Source organism: Phyllobates terribilis, unplaced genomic scaffold (assembly GCF_046119375.1).
Source record: "Phyllobates terribilis strain yellow unplaced genomic scaffold, ASM4611937v1 Scaffold_7__3_contigs__length_470593459, whole genome shotgun sequence".
In the NCBI taxonomy this organism is placed as follows: Eukaryota; Metazoa; Chordata; class Amphibia; order Anura; family Dendrobatidae; genus Phyllobates; species Phyllobates terribilis.
In genome coordinates, this window is record NW_027362767.1 from 229,530,526 (window position 1) to 229,552,325 (window position 21,800).

Consider the following 21,800-nt stretch of genomic DNA (forward strand, 5'->3'; position numbering starts at 1 on the left):
AAACAAAGCTTCAGGTGATAAATGATGGATGAGGTGGTGGCAAAGGAGAAAGAGCAGGAGGAACAGGGACCATTCACATCAATATCAGGCCCGTCAACCACACATGTCTTGTAGGATGTTTCTGTAACAAAAGGAGTGGTTCGGCTACACAGTTATAGGGCATACAGTGAGTGCAATGCCTACCAAAAGTTTAGAGACACTCCAATGCCCCTTGGAAGTGACATGGAGGTCAGAGGGCCTTAACTAAACCATTTTTTTCCATTTATAGCAACTGGGTCTCCTGTGCACAGTTGGCCTAAGCAGTGAATGGAAGGCCTTTCCAAAAATTATGAGGAACTGCAATGCCCCTTGAAACAGACGTGGATTACAGCGTACTAAAAACCTTCTACCCATTATTGGGGAGTGGGTCTCCCTTAGTGTTCGCCTATGCATTGAAAAGCGAAAGCTGACTAAAATTAGGAGGAAATGCAATGCCCGTTGGAAGAGTCGTGGAGGTCGCAGTAGCTTAACAAGACTGTTTTAATGCCCCTTGGAAAAGTGGTGGAGGTCACAGTAGCTTAACAAGATGGTTTGAATGCCCCTTGGAAAAGTAATGGAGGTCACAGTGGCTTAACAAGACTGTTTTAATGCCCCTCGGAAGAGACGTGGAGGTCGCAGTAGCTTAACAAGATGGTTTTAATGTCCCTTGGAAAAGTGGTGGAGGTGGCAATAGCTTAACAAGACAGTTTGTATGCCCCTTGGAAAAGTGGTGGAGGTCGCAGTAGCTTAACAAGACGGTTTTAATGCCCCTTACTGTTATGCACACGCCCGGACTGACTGGCGTGTGCGGGTGTTGTGGTTCCACTGGACCATGAACCGGAGAGTGCCTGGAGGGGCGTGACTAAGTATCTGGCCGATCCGACCAAGATGGCACGACGGCATACGACGCCAGTGCACCAGGGAGAAACCGGGCAGAGGGACCAGGTGCTACTCCAGGTCAAACTCCGGACACGGGGGTTGACCCACACAGGGATTACTGGATCAGGCTGGTTAGGCTGGCGCACAGACTGGAGGGTATAGGCAGGCACGACTGGTATGCAGGCAGGCGGGTAAAGGCAAGCGCAGCTAGAGTGCAGACAGGGAGGCACTAGCAGGTAGGAACACAGGCGGGATAGGACCCAGTACACACTGGGACTCAGGAACAATACAGGTAGAGGGGTACAGGCAAGCACAGCTAGAGTGCAGAAAGGGAGGCACTAGCAGGTAGGAACACAGGCGGGATAGGACCCAGTACACACTGGGACTCAGGAACAGGCAGGTTAGGCTGGCACAGACTGGTGGATATAAGCAAACACGGCAGGTATGCAGATGGGTGGATACAGGCGAGTATGCAGGCAGGGAGGTACTGGCCGAAAGGACGGGCTGGAGCACAGAAAGGTTAAGACCCAGTACAGACTGGGTCACAGAACCGCAGATGCGGTAGACAACCACAGCAGAGAGGGAACGCCCGAAGCGGTGGGCAAGAACAGAGCAGGACGGGGCTGCAGGAGCAGCGGGCACAAGCAGGGCAGGACAGGACTGCCGGAGCAGCGGGCAGAAGCAGGGCAGGACAGGACTGCCGGAGCAGCGGGCAGAAGCAGGGCAGGACAGGACTGCCGGAGCAGCGGGCAGAAGCAGGGCAGGACAGGACTGCCGGAGCAGCGGGCAGAAGCAGGGCAGGACAGGACTGCCGGAGCAGCGGGCAGAAGCAGGGCAGGACAGGACTGCCGGAGCAGCGGGCAGAAGCAGGGCAGGACAGGACTGCCGGAGCAGCGGGCAGAAGCAGGGCAGGACAGGACTGCCGGAGCAGCGGGCAGAAGCAGGGCAGGACAGGACTGCCGGAGCAGTGGGCAGAAGCAGGGCAGGACAGGACTGCCGGAGCAGCGGGCAGAAGCAGGGCAGGACAGGACTGCCGGAGCAGTGGGCAGAAGCAGGGCAGGACAGGACTGCCGGAGCAGTGAGCAAAAGGGACAGAGCGGAGCAAGGCTGCGGAGCAGTGAGCAAGGAGTCAGAGCAGGCTAGAACCGCCGGAGCGGTAAGCAAAGGAGTCAGAGCAGACTAGAACCGCCGGAGCGGTGAGCAAAGGAGTCAGAGCAGGCTAGAACCACCGGAGCGGTGAGCAAAGGAGTCAGAGCAGGCTAGGCTGAGTAGGGGGGACAGGGCTCTGTTCACACGGAACAGACAGGAAGGGAAAGGCAGAGCCAGACACCCACAGGGTACTAGCAGAGAAGTAGCGAGTGGACCACAAACTCACAAACGGGAGTACAGAGACAACAAGCAGGAGTTAGGTATGAGTTCAGACTCTGCAGAAAAAGGAAGGGAACGGACATAGAGGCAAAACAGGTAAAGGATAGGAGAGAGTTCAGACTGGAACTGAGTGTACGGAGGAGACCGACACTGCAGCGGAATACAGGAGCGGGTCTGGGAATACGGCCCCCAGAGAGGCAGGACGAACAGGCAAGGTGCGTGTTCAGACAGGACAGACAAGATACAGGAGCGGGTCTAGGTAATCGGCCCCTAGAAGGCGGGAGGAACAGGCTAGGAGCGTGTTCAGACAGGTCAGACAAGATACAGGAACGGGTCTAGGTAATCGGCCCCTAGAAGGCAGGAGGAACAGGCTAGGAGCGTGTTCAGACAGGCCTGGAAATACAGCCTCCAGGATAGGCAGACAAGAGAACACAGAACGGGACCTGGCACCTTCAGAGTGCAAGCACACACTGAATGAAACACTATGCTCAGGCAGGGATAGATGGGAGCAGCTGAGCTATATACCAGGTGACAGACAGCAATAGGCTGAGGACGCACAAGGGGTGTGACCCACAGCAGGTACAAAAAGCAGGAAGTGATCGGGCGCCGCCCTTAAGCAGCAGAAACAGACACAAACAGACAGCATGGAGGGAAGCCAGAGAGACATTCTGGACTGGAGATCAAGTGCGCGCTCTTGCACAGTGGGAGATGGACCACCATGCAAGGACGCCGCCAGGTATGTTACAGTACCCCCCCCCTTACGCCCCCTCTTCTTCAGGCCTGCCAGAATCTTCCGCAGGGAATTCGAGGACCAGTCGTTCACTTCAAGGAGATCACTTCCACTGTCCACAGGAAAAACTGATCTCATCTGGTTAGCTAGGATGCCACCTCCCATCCAGCCATCCTCAGCAACAGACGAAACGGGTGGAGTACCAGGAACAGCACACAAGGAAGTCTCTCTCCACATATTTTCAGGTGGCACCCCAGAGGGTACAGGAGATAACTGGAAGTCCTTCACCGGGTTGGAAGGGGACAGAGACTTGGGGGTAATCTCTGCTTCGAGGTACATCTTGTCAAGCTCACAGGAAGAAATAGACGGGTTATCAGGTACATAATGAGGAAAAGTCACTGTCTCTTTGTTATCTGGTGGTACCCCGGAGAATTCAGGAAACAACTGGAGGTCCTCCGCCGGGTCAGAAGAGTGCAGAGGCTCAGAGAAAACATCTGCTTCAGAGTACACTAGGTCGGACTCACTGGAGGAAGCAGGCGAGGTATCGGGTACCGAGTATAGGAAAGTCTCTGTCCATTCACCACCAGGTGGCACCCCAAAGGGTTCTGGAGACAACTGGAGGTCCTCCGCCTGGTCAGAGGGGTGTAGAGACTCATGGGTAACCTCTGCTTCAGAGTACACAAGGTCGGACTCACTGGACGAAGCAAGGGAGGTATCAGATCCAGGATATAGGAAAGTCTCTGACCATTCACCACCAGGTGGCACCCCGAAGGGTTCTGGAGACAACTGGAGGTCCTCCGCCTGGTCAGAGGGGTGTAGAGACTCATGGGTAACCTCTGCTTCAGAGTACACAAGGTCGGACTCACTGGACGAAGCAAGGGAGGTATCAGATCCAGGATATAGGAAAGTCTCTGACCATTCACCACCAGGTGGCACCCCGAAGGATTCTGGAGACAACTGGAGGTCCTCCGCCTGGTCGGAGGGGCGTAGAGACTCGGGAGTAACCTCTGCTTCGGAGTACACTAGGTTGGACTCACTGGACGAAGCGAGTGAGGTATCAGGTACAGAGTATAGGAGGGTCTCTGTCCTTCCGCTACCAGGTAGCACCCCGAAGGGTTCTGGAGACAACTGGAGGTCCTCCGCCTGGTCGGAGGGGTGTAGAGACTCGGGGGTAACTACCACTTTGGGGTACCCATTGTCAGGCTCACAGGACGAAGCGGACAAAGTATCGAGTACCGGGTGTAGAGAAGTCTCTCTCCATTTGTCATCGAGTGGTATCCCGGAGGATTCAAGAGGCAACAGGGGGTCCTCCGCCAGGTAGTAGAGGTGCACAGACTCTGAGGTAACCACAGCTTTGGAGCATCCTTGGACATGCACACCGGTTAAAGTGGGTGAAGCATCTGATGCCGGGTGCAGGAAGTTCTCCTGTGTGGAGTCTGGATGGGCAGAAGTCTCTTTGGGCAGGAGAACCGGTGCACTACCCACGCACATTACCCGTTGGGGCTTCTCCGGGATACAGGGAGATGAAGCTTCAGTAGGGACTTCAAGGTTGGGGTCAGGAGGTCTCAGGGAGGACAGACCCTGGCGTGACGGCTTGCCTCTACGTCTAGCACGTCTGGACTGCCTCTTGAGGTTGGGAGATGTATTCCGGAAAGCGTAGTCACCCTGTGAAGATTCTGGGTGGACAGTAGTCTCATTGGGCTGGAGGACTATTGCGCTACCCACACACATTACCCATCGGGGCTGCTCCGGGATATTGGGAGGTGAAGCTTCAGCAGGAGCCTCCGGGTTAGGATCATCGAAGACCATTAGAAAGGCCACCAGGAAGGCCATTAGGTCCAGGAGGATCGGATCCTGTGTTTCATATAGGGGGTTGATCCATTCCAAGGCATCACCCGCCAGGTAAGACATAATGAATGCCACCTTAACCCGATCGGTGGGAAAACATAGAGGGTAGAACTTGAAGTGTAGCATGCATTGCTCCACAAATGCACGACTTTGTCTTGGATCCCCATAGTAACGTGGCGGATCCGCAGGAACGAGAGCAGATAGATCCATCTGGACGGGTGCGTAATTCGCCTGGAACTCAGCTGAGGAAAAAAAATAAATAAATTTTATTTATTTATTTTTAATGCATGTATTCGCTGGAAAACTTCTCAGAGCGAAGGCCGTGGGGCTCAACGGGAACCATGGCCTGAGCATGCTGTTATGCACACGCCCGGACTGACTGGCGTGTGCGGGTGTTGTGGTTCCACTGGACCATGAACCGGAGAGTGCCTGGAGGGGCGTGACTAAGTATCTGGCCGATCCGACCAAGATGGCACGACGGCATACGACGCCAGTGCACCAGGGAGAAACCGGGCAGAGGGACCAGGTGCTACTCCAGGTCAAACTCCGGACACGGGGGTTGACCCACACAGGGATTACTGGATCAGGCTGGTTAGGCTGGCGCACAGACTGGAGGGTATAGGCAGGCACGACTGGTATGCAGGCAGGCGGGTAAAGGCAAGCGCAGCTAGAGTGCAGACAGGGAGGCACTAGCAGGTAGGAACACAGGCGGGATAGGACCCAGTACACACTGGGACTCAGGAACAATACAGGTAGAGGGGTACAGGCAAGCACAGCTAGAGTGCAGACAGGGAGGCACTAGCAGGTAGGAACACAGGCGGGATAGGACCCAGTACACACTGGGACTCAGGAACAGGCAGGTTAGGCTGGCACAGACTGGTGGATATAAGCAAACACGGCAGGTATGCAGATGGGTGGATACAGGCGAGTATGCAGGCAGGGAGGTACTGGCCGAAAGGACGGGCTGGAGCACAGAAAGGTTAAGACCCAGTACAGACTGGGTCACAGAACCGCAGATGCGGTAGACAACCACAGCAGAGAGGGAACGCCCGAAGCGGTGGGCAAGAACAGAGCAGGACGGGGCTGCAGGAGCAGCGGGCACAAGCAGGGCAGGACAGGACTGCCGGAGCAGCGGGCAGAAGCAGGGCAGGACAGGACTGCCGGAGCAGCGGGCAGAAGCAGGGCAGGACAGGACTGCCGGAGCAGCGGGCAGAAGCAGGGCAGGACAGGACTGCCGGAGCAGCGGGCAGAAGCAGGGCAGGACAGGACTGCCGGAGCAGCGGGCAGAAGCAGGGCAGGACAGGACTGCCGGAGCAGCGGGCAGAAGCAGGGCAGGACAGGACTGCCGGAGCAGCGGGCAGAAGCAGGGCAGGACAGGACTGCCGGAGCAGCGGGCAGAAGCAGGGCAGGACAGGACTGCCGGAGCAGCGGGCAGAAGCAGGGCAGGACAGGACTGCCGGAGCAGCGGGCAGAAGCAGGGCAGGACAGGACTGCCGGAGCAGTGGGCAGAAGCAGGGCAGGACAGGACTGCCGGAGAAGTGAGCAAAAGGGACAGAGCGGAGCAAGGCTGCGGAGCAGTGAGCAAGGAGTCAGAGCAGGCTAGAACCGCCGGAGCGGTAAGCAAAGGAGTCAGAGCAGACTAGAACCGCTGGAGCGGTGAGCAAAGGAGTCAGAGCAGGCTAGAACCACCGGAGCGGTGAGCAAAGGAGTCAGAGCAGGCTAGGCTGAGTAGGGGGGACAGGGCTCTGTTCACACGGAACAGACAGGAAGGGAAAGGCAGAGCCAGACACCCACAGGGTACTAGCAGAGAAGTAGCGAGTGGACCACAAACTCACAAACGGGAGTACAGAGACAACAAGCAGGAGTTAGGTACGAGTTCAGACTCTGCAGAAAAAGGAAGGGAACGGACATAGAGGCAAAACAGGTAAAGGATAGGAGAGAGTTCAGACTGGAACTGAGTGTACGGAGGAGACCGACACTGCAGCGGAATACAGGAGCGGGTCTGGGAATACGGCCCCCAGAGAGGCAGGACGAACAGGCAAGGTGCGTGTTCAGACAGGACAGACAAGATACAGGAGCGGGTCTAGGTAATCGGCCCCTAGAAGGCGGGAGGAACAGGCTAGGAGCGTGTTCAGACAGGTCAGACAAGATACAGGAACGGGTCTAGGTAATCGGCCCCTAGAAGGCAGGAGGAACAGGCTAGGAGCGTGTTCAGACAGGCCTGGAAATACAGCCTCCAGGATAGGCAGACAAGAGAACACAGAACGGGACCTGGCACCTTCAGAGTGCAAGCACACACTGAATGAAACACTATGCTCAGGCAGGGATAGATGGGAGCAGCTGAGCTATATACCAGGTGACAGACAGCAATAGGCTGAGGACGCACAAGGGGTGTGACCCACAGCAGGTACAAAAAGCAGGAAGTGATCGGGCGCCGCCCTTAAGCAGCAGAAACAGACACAAACAGACAGCATGGAGGGAAGCCAGAGAGACATTCTGGACTGGAGATCAAGTGCGCGCTCTTGCACAGTGGGAGATGGACCACCATGCAAGGACGCCGCCAGGTATGTTACACTTACAAGAACCATACAGTACAGCATCTTAAAAATATTATTCCCATTATTGGGGAGTGGGTCTCCCACAGTCTTTCCTTATGCCTTCCAAGCAAAAGCTGACAAAAATAAGGACGGAGGAACTTTCAATAATGGCAACACGGACCACGGTCACCCTGGTGGTATAGTGGTGGTGGAGGCTGAGGATAAGGAGAAGAACATAAAACAGCCGAAATGAGGAAGCGTATACCCATGTGTGGGTGTGAAGCGTGCATGTGAATACACCTCCCGAAATAACACAGTGGATTTGACTTCATTTTGATAAGGGTCAGCTTGTCAACATTGTCAGTTGACAGGCGAGTGCGCTTATCAGTTATAATTCCCCCAGCGGCACTAAAAACACGCTCCGATAACACGCTAGCGGCAGGGCAGGCCAGGACCTCCAAGGCGTACAGAGCGAGTTCATTCCAAGTGTCCAGCTTGGATACCCAATAATTAAAAGGCACAGAGGAATCATGGACGACGCTGGTACGATCGGCAAGGTACTCCCTCACAATCTTTTGAAACTTTCCACTCGCGCCTCAGGGTCTGTCCGAAGGGAGGGTCTGAGAAAACTGTCCCAGAAGGTTGACAGTGTTCCCCTGCCTCTGCTGGATTGGAGTTGCATCTCTCTCGCATGTACACCTTGGTTGGGCTACGAACTGTGACCTCTGCCACTAGCGTGTTCAGATGGGAATTTTTTTAACAGTTCTGCAGCAAGGGCCTTCTGGTACTGCCCCATTTTTGTAGACCTCTCCACCTAAGGAATAAGAGAGTGAAAGTTCTCCTTGTAGCGGGGGTCTAAAAGTGTCACCAACCAGTAATGGCTGTCACCCAACATTTTGACAACGCGAGGGTCACGGTTAAGGCAGCGTAACTTAAAGTCAGCCAAGCGTGCTAGACTGGTAACGGGCCAGACTTCCGTGTTCTCACCAAGATGACGACTGACCATGCTCTCCTCCTCCGCCTCCTCCCCCCTGTCCTCAGGCCACCCACGCTGAACCGACGGTATGAAAATTGTACAGGTACTATCGTCTACAGCACATGATACAAGCTCCTGTTCTTCCTCCTCCTCCTCCTCTCCCTCATTGTCCCCCAATGTACGTTGGGATGAGATGAGGCTGGGCTGTATGTAATCGACAGCTACGGCTTCTTGATCCATCTCATCATACTCTGGCAGCAATGCCCCCTCTTTAATCCTCTACAGAGAGCGTTGCAAATCACCACTCACCATCTTGGTGGACTCCTCAAAGTTTGTCAAGATGGTGTAGCGCCGGCGTCCCTGCCCTCTGCTAGGCAGGGACGCTGTTCCCCTCACCTCCCTGCTCCGTGCCCGGCGTCCTCCTCCCGCTCTGCTGGCAGCGCGCGCTTCTTCCCGGCCACTGTGCTTAGGGCGCGCGCGCGCGCTCTCCCTCCCTCTTAAAGGGGCCGCGCGCGCCGTCCTAAGGAGTCCCCGGCCAATGGCCGGAGGACTTCACCATATATAAGGCACCTCCTCCAAAATGGAGGTGCCCGAGCAATGTTGTTGCACTGTTCACTACTCTGCTTCAGCCCTCAGGTCCCATTGCCAGTTACCTGCCAGATTCCTGCCAGCTTGCTGTCTTATTCCTGCCTGATATTCCGCTACCTGCCTGCTAGCCTGAGGTCCGACGGTCTGCCTTACAACTCCTGTCAGTCTGTCTAAGGACCAGCTTGCCCGCTCACCTGGGAGCGCACTTCAGCTACCTGCCTGCTTGCCTGAGGTCCGACGGTCTGCCTTCCTACTCCTGTCAGTCTGTCTATGGACCAGCTTGCCCGCTCACCTGGGAGCGCACATCTGCTACCTGTCTGCTAGCCTACCTGGAGGCTCCGCCGTCACGTGCTGTGACCACCTGCCTGTCCAGTGACTCCTGTCCGCTCACCTGCCAGCGCTCATCTGCTGCCTGTCCGCTAGCCTACCTGGAGGCTCTGCCGTCACGTGCTGTGACAACCCGCTTATCCAGAGACTCTCGCCCGCTCACCTGGGAGCGCTCATCTGCCGCCTGTCTGTTGGTCTTCCTGGAGGCTCCGCCGTCACATGCTGTGACCACCCGTTTATCCAGAGACTCTTGCCTGCTCACCTGGGAGCTCAAGTCTACCATCAGCCGCCACAGGTCGTACCAACCCTTTACCCAGAGACTTCCCCGGTCACTTGCCGTGACCATCTGCCCGTTCACCCAGAGACTGCCCCAGTCACTTGCCGTGATCTCCTGCCCGTTCTTCCAGAGACTGTCCCGGTCACTTGCCGTGACCATCTGCCCGTTCACCCAGAGACTGCCCCAGTCACTTGCCGTGATCTCCTGCCCGTTCTTCCAGAGACTGTCCCGGTCACCTGCTGTGACTGCCTGCCTGGTCGCCACCCGCTCTCTTACAAGGACCGCCCCCTTGTATAGTAGCTCAGAGGTTCCGCCTCCCAGACCCGTTACAGTTTGCTCGGGCCATGGAACCCGGTGGCACCCAAGCTCCCTCGCTCTCGGACCTCTGTCATGAACTGTCCCGTCAGAGGTCCCAACAGGAGTCCATCCTGGGTCACCTGCGGAATGTCAATTCTCGCCTGGACACTCTGACTGCTCCACCAGCAACCACCGCCAGTGCCATGACTCGCAACCCGGCAGCTCCGCTGCCCACCAATACCATAGTATCCTGCCCCGGACCCCGGCTTTCTGCACCTCCTCACTTCGGAGGCGACTCCGCCCAGGCTCGGGGCTTCATAAATCAGTGCACCCTGCACTTTGAACTATTGTCCCACCAGTTTAACTCCGACCGGGCCAAAATTGCCTTCATCATGTCCCATCTCACCGGGGAGGCCCTGGCCTGGCTAAATCCTCTATGGGAGAGAGGAGACCCCCTGGTGTCCGACTTGCCTGCCTTCCTCACGGCTTTCCGGAAAGTCTTCGACGAACCCGGACGGAAGACCTCATCCGCATCATCTCTGCTAAGCCTCCGTCAGGGAGGTCTCACCGTGGGCCAATATGCCATACGGTTCCGTACCCTTGCCTCGGAGCTGGCTTGGGATAACGACGCTCTGGTATCCGTCTTCTGGGAGGGTCTGTCCGGCCGTATTAAAGATGAACTTGCCGGTCGGGACATTCCTACCACTCTCGATGACCTAATAACTCTTGCCACCCGGATTGATCTACGGTTCCAGGAGCGTGCCAAAGAGGTCACCCGTGAGAGGAGGTTTCCACGTCTAGCTCCTACTTTTCAGAAACCCGTCACTCCTTCCGTCTCTCCCCAGGTACACTCTCCTGAGCCTATGCAGGTCGACCAGACCAAGATGGTCAAAACCCGTCAGGACTTACGCCGTGCCGAGGGGAGCTGCTTCTACTGTGGCAGTAAGGAGCACCGGATCCGTGCCTGCCCAGAGAGGTCGGGAAACGCCTGTGTCTAGGTTCGCTCAGAGAGGTCGACCTAGACAAGAATAAATCCTCTCCATCTCTGCTGCTGTCAGTTTCAATCGTCTGCGGGGAGAACCGTTATTTCGAACTAGCCCAACTGGACTCTGGAGCAGCCGGGAATCTTATTTCACAGTCCCTGGTAGAGAAATACCGCATCCCCACCAAACCTCTGGCTGTACCCTTGTCTGTTGCTGCCGTGGATGGGGGTCTCTTACCACGCCCCATCCAACTCATCACCGAATCCATTACTCTGCAGGTGGGAATGCTGCATTCTGAGAGTATCTCCTTTCATGTTCTGCCTGGACTCTCTCACGCCCTCTTGTTAGGTCTACCTTGGCTCCAGAGACATGCACCCGTGCTTGACTGGCAGACCGGAGAAGTCCTTCGCTGGGGACAGGACTGCCATAAGACCTGTCTGGTTCCCGTCCATCCCGTCCGTCCTTCTCCTACCCCAGCTAATCTACCTGGACTTCCGATTCCTTATTGGTCTTATGCTGATGTCTTTAATAAAAAGGAAGCAGAGACACTACCCCCTCATAGACCATACGACTGCCCTATCGACTTGTTACCCGGTACTACTCCTCCCCGTGGGCGTATTTATCCATTATCCGCTGCTGAGACCCGGTCGATGTCCGAATATATTGAGGAGAATCTGGCAAGGGGATTCATCCGGAAATCTACCTCCCCGGCGGGAGCAGGCTTCTTCTTCGTAAAAAAGAAGGACGGCTCTCTCCGTCCCTGTATAGACTATAGAGGCCTTAACCAGATCACGGTGAAGAATAAGTACCCCCTTCCGCTCATTCCGGAGTTATTTGATCGTCTGAGAGGGGCTAGAATCTTCACCAAACTGGACCTCCGTGGGGCGTACAACCTGGTTCGTATCCGTCAGGGGGATGAATGGAAGACGGCATTCAACACCCGGGACGGCCACTATGAATATCTGGTAATGCCCTTTGGTCTCTGTAACGCTCCTGCCGTCTTTCAAGAGTTGGTCAATGACATCTTCCGGGACCTTCTCTACTCCTGCGTAGTGGTGTACCTGGACGACATCTTGGTCTTCTCTCCGGATCTCCAGACTCACCGGAGGGACGTTCGTCAGGTCCTGCTCAGGCTCAGGCAGAATCACCTCTTCGCTAAATACGAGAAGTGCCTCTTTGAGCAGACCTCGCTTCCGTTTTTGGGCTACATTATTTCTCAGACCGGCCTACGAATGGATCCAGAGAAACTGTCTGCCATCGAGAAATGGCCTCGACCGGAGGGGTTGAAGGCCATTCAGCGGTTCCTGGGCTTCGCCAACTACTACGGCCTCTTCATACCACACTTCTCTTCCCGGACTGCCCCAATTTCCGCGCTCATCCGTAAGGGTACTAATCCCAAAGAGTGGCCGCCCGAAGCTGAGGAGGCCTTTCTTTCCTTAAAACAGGCCTTCTCTTCCGCCCCGGTGCTGCATCGCCCGGACGGCAACAAGCAGTTCTTCCTGGAAGTTGACGCCTCCTCCTCTGGAGCCGGAGCGGTACTTACTCAAAAATCATCTTCCGGGAGGATGGTAACTTGCGGCTTCTTCTCTAAACTCTTCTCCTCCTCAGAGCGCAATTATTCCATAGGAGACCGAGAGTTATTGGCCATCAAACTGGCATTGGAGGAGTGGCGTTACCTGCTCGAGGGGGCTCTTCACCCGGTAATAATTTACACTGACCACAAGAACTTGGCTTACCTCCAGCATGCCCAGAGACTTAACCCGCGCCAAGCCCGGTGGTCCTTGTTTTTTGCTCGCTTTGATTTTGTTCTTCATTTTCGCCCGGCTGACAAAAACGTCAAGGCGGACGCCTTGTCTCGATCCTTTCTGGTGTCTGATCTCGAGGAAGATCCGAAACACATCATCGATCCCGCCAGAGTAATGCAGGTGGCTCCCGTGAGTCTAAATCGTCTCCCTCCCGGAAAGACGTTCGTATCAGTACCTGATCGGGAGAAGATCCTTCACTGGGGTCACTCGTCTAAACTGGCTGGCCATGCCGGTCAGAAAAAGACCCTCCAGCTTATTACCCGGCACTACTGGTGGCCTACCCTGCACAAGGACGTAATAGACTTTGTTTCTGCCTGTGTGTCCTGCGCCCGCAACAAGGTTCCGAGACATCTGCCAGCCGGTCGCCTCCTTCCGCTCCCAGTACCTGCTGCCCCCTGGCAGCATATAGCAATGGACTTTATAACAGACCTCCCAGTCTCTGCCGGTTGTACGGTCATTTGGGTGGTCGCTGACCGCTTCTCCAAGATGGCTCATTTCGTTCCCCTGCCAGGCCTCCCGTCTGCACCCGAGCTAGCTAAAGACTTTATTCGTCACATCTTCCGTCTTCATGGCCTGCCCCTCCACATCGTGTCGGATCGTGGGGTACAGTTCACCTCACGCTTCTGGAGAGCCACTTGTAAACTGCTAGACGTCACCCTGGACTTCTCTTCCGCTTACCACCCACAGTCCAATGGTCAAGTGGAGCGCATCAATCAGAACCTGACCAGTTACCTCCGGCACTTCGTTAATGCCCATCATTCAGACTGGGTGGATCTCCTACCATGGGCCGAGTTCTCTTATAACAATCACGAGAGCGAATCCTCCTCCAAATCCCCGTTATTTGTAGTCTTCGGTCAGCATCCTCGGATTCCTTTTCCTGTCTCCACCTCTGTGGACAACCCGGCTGCGGAATCTCTCGTTAGCAAATTTTCCTCCATTTGGGAGAGTACCCGATCCGCACTCCTTCAGTCGTCCGAACGGATGAAAAGACACGCTGACAAAAAACGCCTGGATCCTCCACAATTTCATCCCGGAGATAAAGTCTGGCTCTCATCTAAATATGTCCGACTCAAGATACCTTCTTACAAGTTAGGGCCTCGGTTCATCGGCCCCCTGGAGGTCATCAGTCAGATCAACCCGGTGGCCTATAAATTGAAACTCCCGGCCAACTTACGGATCCCTAACTCCTTCCATGTATCTCTCCTCAAACCTGTGGTACTTAACTCTTTTTCCAAGTCTACAGGTACGCCTCCTGCTCCGGTTTCTGCTGAGGACGAGTTTGAGGTAGAGAACATTCTTGCCACCAAAAGGGTAAGAGGAAAGACCTTTTTTCTAGTAGATTGGAAGGGGTTTGGTCCTGAGGAGAGAACGTGGGAGCCCCGGGAGAACATCCATGCCCCTCTTATCCTTGCTAAATTTCTGTCTGGCCTAAAAAAGGGGGGGCCTAAAGGGGGGGGTACTGTAGCGCCGGCGTCCCTGCCCTCTGCTAGGCAGGGACGCTGTTCCCCTCACCTCCCTGCTCCGTGCCCGGCGTCCTCCTCCCGCTCTGCTGGCAGCGCGCGCTCCTTCCCGGCCACTGTGCTTAGGGCGCGCGCGCTCTCCCTCCCTCTTAAAGGGGCCGCGCGCGCCGTCCTAAGGAGTCCCCGGCCAATGGCCGGAGGACTTCACCATATATAAGGCACCTCCTCCAAAATGGAGGTGCCCGAGCAATGTTGTTGCACTGTTCACTACTCTGCTTCAGCCCTCAGGTCCCGTTGCCAGTTACCTGCCAGATACCTGCCAGATTCCTGCCAGCTTGCTGTCTTATTCCTGCCTGATATTCCGCTACCTGCCTGCTAGCCTGAGGTCCGACGGTCTGCCTTACAACTCCTGTCAGTCTGTCTAAGGACCAGCTTGCCCGCTCACCTGGGAGCGCACTTCAGCTACCTGCCTGCTTGCCTGAGGTCCGACGGTCTGCCTTCCTACTCCTGTCAGTCTGTCTATGGACCAGCTTGCCCGCTCACCTGGGAGCGCACATCTGCTACATGTCTGCTAGCCTACCTGGAGGCTCTGCCGTCACGTGCTGTGACCACCTGCCTGTCCAGTGACTCCTGTCCGCTCACCTGGGAGCGCTCATCTGCTGCCTGTCCGCTAGCCTACCTGGAGGCTCTGCCGTCACGTGCTGTGACCACCCGCTTATCCAGAGACTCTCGCCCGCTCACCTGGGAGCGCTCATCTGCCGCCTGTCTGTTGGTCTTCCTGGAGGCTCCGCCGTCACATGCTGTGACCACCCGTTTATCCAGAGACTCTTGCCTGCTCACCTGGGAGCTCAAGTCTACCATCAGCCGCCACAGGTCGTACCAACCCTTTACCCAGAGACTTCCCCGGTCACTTGCCGTGACCATCTGCCCGTTCACCCAGAGACTGCCCCAGTCACTTGCCGTGATCTCCTGCCCGTTCTTCCAGAGACTGTCCCGGTCACTTGCCGTGACCATCTGCCCGTTCACCCAGAGACTGCCCCAGTCACTTGCCGTGATCTCCTGCCCGTTCTTCCAGAGACTGTCCCGGTCACCGGCTGTGACTGCCTGCCTGGTCGCCACCCGCTCCCTTACAAGGACCGCCCCCTTGTATAGTAGCTCAGAGGTTCCGCCTCCCAGACCCGTTACAGATGGTACTTATGTCAGACATCCAGTTCCACTCCTGAGGTCTTATGTGTGGAGTCTGACCTGAATATCGACGGCCTTGTTGCAGCTGGTACTCCACAACTGCTCTCTTCTGCTCACAAATCCTTTGCAACATGTGGAGGGTAGAGTTCCAACATGTGGGGACATCACACACTAGTCGGTGTGATGGAAGCTGCAAACGCTGCTGCAACACAGCAAGGGCGGCGGAAGCTGTAGCCGACTTGCGAAAATGAGCTGACCGGCGGCGTACTTTGACGAGCAGATCTGGCAACTCGGGGTACGATTTAAAAAACCACTGAACCACGAGGTTAATCACATGAGCCAGGCATGGTACGTGTGTGATCTCGCCTCGCCTCAGAGCCACCACCAGGTTCTGGTCATTGTCACACACGACCATGCCTGGTTGTAGGTTCAGCGGTGTCAGCTACAGATCTACAGTGGGTACGGAAAGTATTCAGACCCCTTTAAATTCTTCACTCTTTGTTTCATTGCAGTCTGCAACATACACTGCCTGCCTAGCATGGATTATATGCAGCTGGATTAGTCCTCAGAAGGACTGTTAGTTCAGATAGATATTATAGATACATGTTGTAGAATACCTATACTAACTCTAAACAAGCAAATCTTTCCCTGACGCAGCAGCACCTCTCCCTACTCTGCCTGATTCCGGGGTAGACTGTGACGAGCATGGCGGCGCCTGGTCTTGTATACACCTGATGATGCTGTGCAGTCAGCCAATCACTGTAATGCCACAACCAACATGGCTACGGCATTACAGTATGTGGCAGGCAATCCCTGCATGTTCATTGGCTCTCTAAAGAGCACCAAACATGCCGAGAGTAAACGCGAGCTCCCGCCCGAACAACCCGGAAATGCTCGTCGAGCGAAGAGCATCTCGAGCAGTGAGATGCTTGGGCAAGTGCCGAGCAGTGGCGAGCACGTTCGCTCATCACTAACTATAATACACAGCCCATAGTCCTCCATATTAGTATAATACACAGCCCATATCCTTCATATAATATAATGCACAGCCCATAGTCCTCCATATAGTATAATGCGCAGCCCATAGTCATCCATGCAGTATAATGCACAACCTATAGTCATTCATGTTGTCACGTGGATATCGCGACAGAGAGGGGCAAGAAGATAGCGGCGTCTGGTTTCATGTACTCCTGCACTGATTAGAACTGCTTCACCATCTTATTAAAAACTGAAGCTTTTTTCCCTTTCTGTCAGTGCAAGGGTTAATCAGTTCAGTTGATCTCCTGGAGCTCTCCAACCTTGATTGTCTCAGCTGTTCAGTGTTGGGCACTGCCCTCTGCTATATATGCTCGCCACTGGCACTTGGGAATTGCCAGTGATAGTTCTTACTGCCTGGTTAATGTCACAGGTGTGCCAGAAGTGACAGACAATTGCCCTGCAGTTGGTTGCAGGAGATCTCTTTGTTTGGCATTACAGACACCTTCTTAGAAGCTGTCTCTTTAGGACCCATCATCTACCTTCCTCTTACTAATTAACACCCTGACTTGGGTGTATAAATACCTGCTGTTTGCTAGAGGGAGGTGCCGGCGATATTCACACGACTCCTTGTGAAGCCTCGAGGAAGAGCAGAGCTTCTTCCTCTCTGGAGCTAAGAGGACGTGTGTTCATTTCTCTGAAAATGACTAAAGCTAAGCTATCTTCCCTTGTTTGTTCCCCCTTGTTGTCTTTAGTTGTCAATGTGGATCGACTAGCACTCATCCCCTCCCTTCCCTGGCATTACCTTGTTGGATCCATGATGGATCCTGTGGCTGCTCTGACCAGCTACAACAACTCTGCCTGGAGGTGGCAGACTTAGACTCTGTGGCTTTGCAGCGCCCATGGACTCTAGGCTTAGGATCGACGGCTCCCGGGCAGCTCCTCATGGAGTCCAAGATCACTTTGCAAAATAGATTCTCAGGGGTTGGGACAAGTTTGTGGTCTTTAAGGAGGCCTGCAAACTATATTTTAGGCTATATACTCACTCAGGTACCGAGGAACAACGGCTGGGGATTGTAATCTCAGTGCTCCAGGGCGACCCTCAAGCCTGGGGATTTTCTCTCCTCTCTTATTCCCCCAATATTATGTGTTAGAGGGCTTGCCCTCCCCAGTGGTTCTAGGCCTGCCTTGGCTGATGTCACATAATCCTATAGTGGACTGGCAGGCATGGGAAATAGTGAGGTGGATCAATTACTATCAAAATAACTGCATGTGCAATAGTTTATCCATGGTAACTACCAGGTCTCTACCAGAGTACAGTATTTGTCCAATTACGAGTATGTGTTTTCAATTATGTCAAGAACTACCACCTCAATGTCCTTATGGTTGCTCAGTGGATTTGATTAAGAAAAAAATGGGAGGCTGCGCCCCTGCTTAGATTTCCGGAAATTAAATCGGATCACTGTTCGGGTTCCATATCTGCTCCCTCTTATTCCTGATCGCTTTAATCAGATTGTTGGGGCTAAGTGGTTTTCCAAACTGGACCTTAGGGGGGCCTATAATCTCATCCGTATTAAGAACGGGGATGAGTGGAAGACTGTTTTTAATATGCCAGAAGGACATTTCAAAAACCTTTTTATGCCATTTGGGTTGACTAATGCTCCCGCCATTTTTCAGTTCTTTGTAAATGACATTTTTCATCACCTGGCAGGTAGATTTGTAGTAGTAGTGTATCTGGATGATTACTGATTTATTCGCCGGACCTTGAGTCACATCACATAGATGTAAGGCAGGTCTTACAAGTACTAAGGGACAATAAATTATTCGTCAAACTGAAGAAATGTATGCTCTCGGTTCAGGAGATCCCTAATCGGGGGTATTTATTATTGTTCACCTGTTTTCGCATGGATCCGGAGAAAATCCGGGCAGTACTTGATTGGAATCGTTTTGAAGATGTAAAAGCTTTTTAGTGTTCGCCAATTATTATCGTAAGTTCATCAAGAACTTATCAGTAGTGGACAAATTGCCGGATATGACCAGGAAAGGGACGGACTTTTCTAAATGGTCCAGTCCGGCCAGTGAGGCATTTGCTACTCTTCACAGATTATTATACAGCCTGACGTCACTCATCCATTCATTGTAGAGGTTGATGCATCAGAGGTGGGGGTTGAGGTTGTATTGTCACAGTGTTCTTTCCCAAGTAAATTGCGCCGTGTGCATACTTCTCCAAGAAACTGTCATCCGCCGAGAGAAACTATGACATTGTTAATAGGGATCTCTTGACAATAAAGTGGACCTTTGAGGAGTGGCTTCATTTTTTGGAGGGGGCAGTTCATGCAGTCATAGTAATCACTGATCATAAAAATCTTTTATATTTGGAATCTGCCAAACATCTGACACCTAGAAATACAAGATGGTCATTATTCTTTAAAAGATTCAAATTTGTTGACTTTTAGACTGGGAGATAAGGATATTAAGGCAAATGCTTTATCTTGTTGTTTTTCAGGGGGAGGAAGTAATTGTGAGCCGGTTCCTATATTACAGAAAGGGGTAGTTATCGCAACTATAAATACTAATCTGGAGAAAGAGGTCCTAGAGGCTCAGGGGGGTGCCCTGCTGCCTGTCCTTCAGGTAAACTGTTTGTCCCTGTGAACCTCTGTCTTAGAATTGTGAGTGAACATTATGATTCGGTCCTGGCTGGACATCCTGGTAGTAAAGCCAGCACAGATCTTCTTACTCTGCGTTTTTGGTGGTCTAGGGTGCACCAAGATGTTTGGGATTATGTAGCTGCCTGCAGTACCGGTGCGCATTCTAAGAACCCACATACTTGTCCGTCCGGGGCTCTTCAACCTTTGGTGATTCCCTGTAGACCATGGACTCATTTGTCTGTTGATTTCATCACTGATCTACCCATATCAGCAGGTTACATTGTAATATTGGTGGTGGTGGATAGGTTCAGCAAAATGGCTTATTTCATTGCACTACCTGCTTTACCGAATGCCAAGACTTTGACGCAAATTTTTATTAAAGAAATCATGAAATCACATGGGATTCTCTCTGATATCTTAGGTGCTTTGTGTCTGAGAATCAGGAGAATTTGATTTTTTATTTACCTCTCGCTGAGTTTGCTGTGAATAACCGTTGTCATGAATCTACTGGCAAATCCCCGTTCTTCCGGGCATATGGTTTTCATCCTTAATTCTGCCTCTACAATAGGAATCTTTCCTCAGGAGCACCTGAGGAGGAATGGTTTTCTTCATCCCTTACATCAGTGTGGCAAAGTGTTCTTAATAATTTAAGAAGCGAGGGATCCAAATATAAGAGTATGGCTGATCGGAGAAGCTTGGTGGGTCCAGACCTGAGTGTTGGTGATTTGGTGTGAATGTCATCAAAGAACATTAACTTGAAGGTTCCTTCTTGGAAACTGGCACCCGGGTTCATTGGCCCCTACAATATAGTTGCCGTCATTAATCCAGTAGTGTATTACCTTACTTTACCAAGATTCATAATGTGTTTCACCGATCACTTCACAAGAAATATATTGCTTCCTCTGAACCATCATCACCATCACCTTCCCCAGTCATTGTTGAGGAGAATCTGGAATTCAAGATAGTGAAGATAATAGATTCTCGCTTTGTACTCCGGTCTTTTCAATATTTGGCACATTGTAAGAGTTATAGTCCTGAGGAGAGAATGTGGGTACCAGCGTCGGATGTACATGCAACCAGGTTGGTCCGGTTTTATCACATTTCACATCCAGATAAACATGGCTCTGAGGTTCCGGAGGTCCCTCTTAGGAGGGGAGGGTACTGCCACAGGCATAATGTGACAGAGAAGGGCCAGAAGATCGCGGCGTTTCGTTTCACGAACTCCTGCACTGATTAGAATTGCTTCACCATCTTATTAGACAGTGCAGGCTTTATCCTTGCTGGAAGTGCCAGGGTTAATCAGGTTAGTTGATCTCCTGGAGCTCTCCAAGCTGGATTGTCTCTGCTGTTCTGTGTTGGCCGCTCCCCTCTGCTATTTATGCTCGCCACTGGTACTTGGGAATTGCCAATGATAGTTCATATTTCCTTACAAAGGAAATGTGTCATCCTTAACTTTAGGCCTTTTAGAGATCATTTCATATTCAACTTGCTTAACTGTTCACAATATAATATAAATAATATAAAATAATTTTGACCAGGGGTGTCCAAAACTTTTACATGCCACTGTATATATACATATTATAAGAATACTGTATATATGCTTTTAAAAACATAACTGTTAATATATTATTTTAATCAATTACCAAAATGTAAAGTTTGATTGATGCAAAAAAAACTTAGTAATAATAATTGTAATTTTTTTTAATTAATAATAAGATAGAAGGGAAGGGAAGAATAAAACCAGGAACAGAATCAATAGAGAAAATCATAGTCAGGAAGACAGCCGGGGTCAGATACCAGGTGATCAGTAACAGCCACGTCTGCGAGCAGTATGAAGACCGCGGAGCCTGGTGACAGAGGCATGTCCGGGCAGAGATGTAACAGAAGGCCACAGGTAGATGGTGAAGGTCCTTCTATACAGCTCCAGCAGTGATGGTGGATCTGCTGGACTTCAGGGCGCTGGGTGCAGAGGTTTCCCGTCTTTCGAGATGTCTCTAGGGGGACGGTGACAACATGCAAATACGCGAGCAGCCCTGGCTAATCCACGCCGGCAGGATGATAAGATCCGGCGGAAGATGGAACCTATGACAAGAGAAGGAAATATAATGTAAGTGATGGGACTCCATATGACATGGTACTACTGTGCGGTCACTGTGGCCGGACGGCAGAGGAATCTCATCACACAGAGGTCAGGGATCATCGTCAGCCATCATACATGTGATAATCCCATCCCTGACAGATGACATCTGCTCCACATGCATTTATCTCACGGACGACATCACACAACATGGGGCTGATTCTCACACTTACCTCGTCTCTTTTTCCCCTTTTTCACATTTTCAGATGTTTCCTCGTCAGCTGGAAATTCTGATCAGAAAGAAGAAAAAACAACAACTCACTAAGGACATATTGTCATGGGATCTGCTTTGTATCTGTCCTGTATATAGTAGGATTGTTCTATTCCTGTGCCCTATAGTCCTGATAATCTGGTATTGCATAATAGGGCAGAATAAGTCCTATATACCGGACATGACCTCATCTGGGGGGCATTAGATGTGTCGCTAATATGGAGCAGTGAGCGCCCTTGTGTGCCGCCTTGTGGTGCATCACTAATGAGCGATATTCTACTATAGGAGACAATGTCTCATTACGATGGCGGAGGTTACTGGATGCTACAACGTATCACAATATCCATGATTATACTGTACAAAGTTACGGAAATAGAGACACAGTATGGGCCCATGGGCAACATAATTGGGATCCATGAAACATGGATAACATAGGAGACCTATTACAGAAAAACCATGTGGAGATATTTGACCCTTGATGACAACATTCACATTTTTGGAGCTATAGACATGTACATACCTGACAATGGGGACGAGGACGGCAAGCTGGT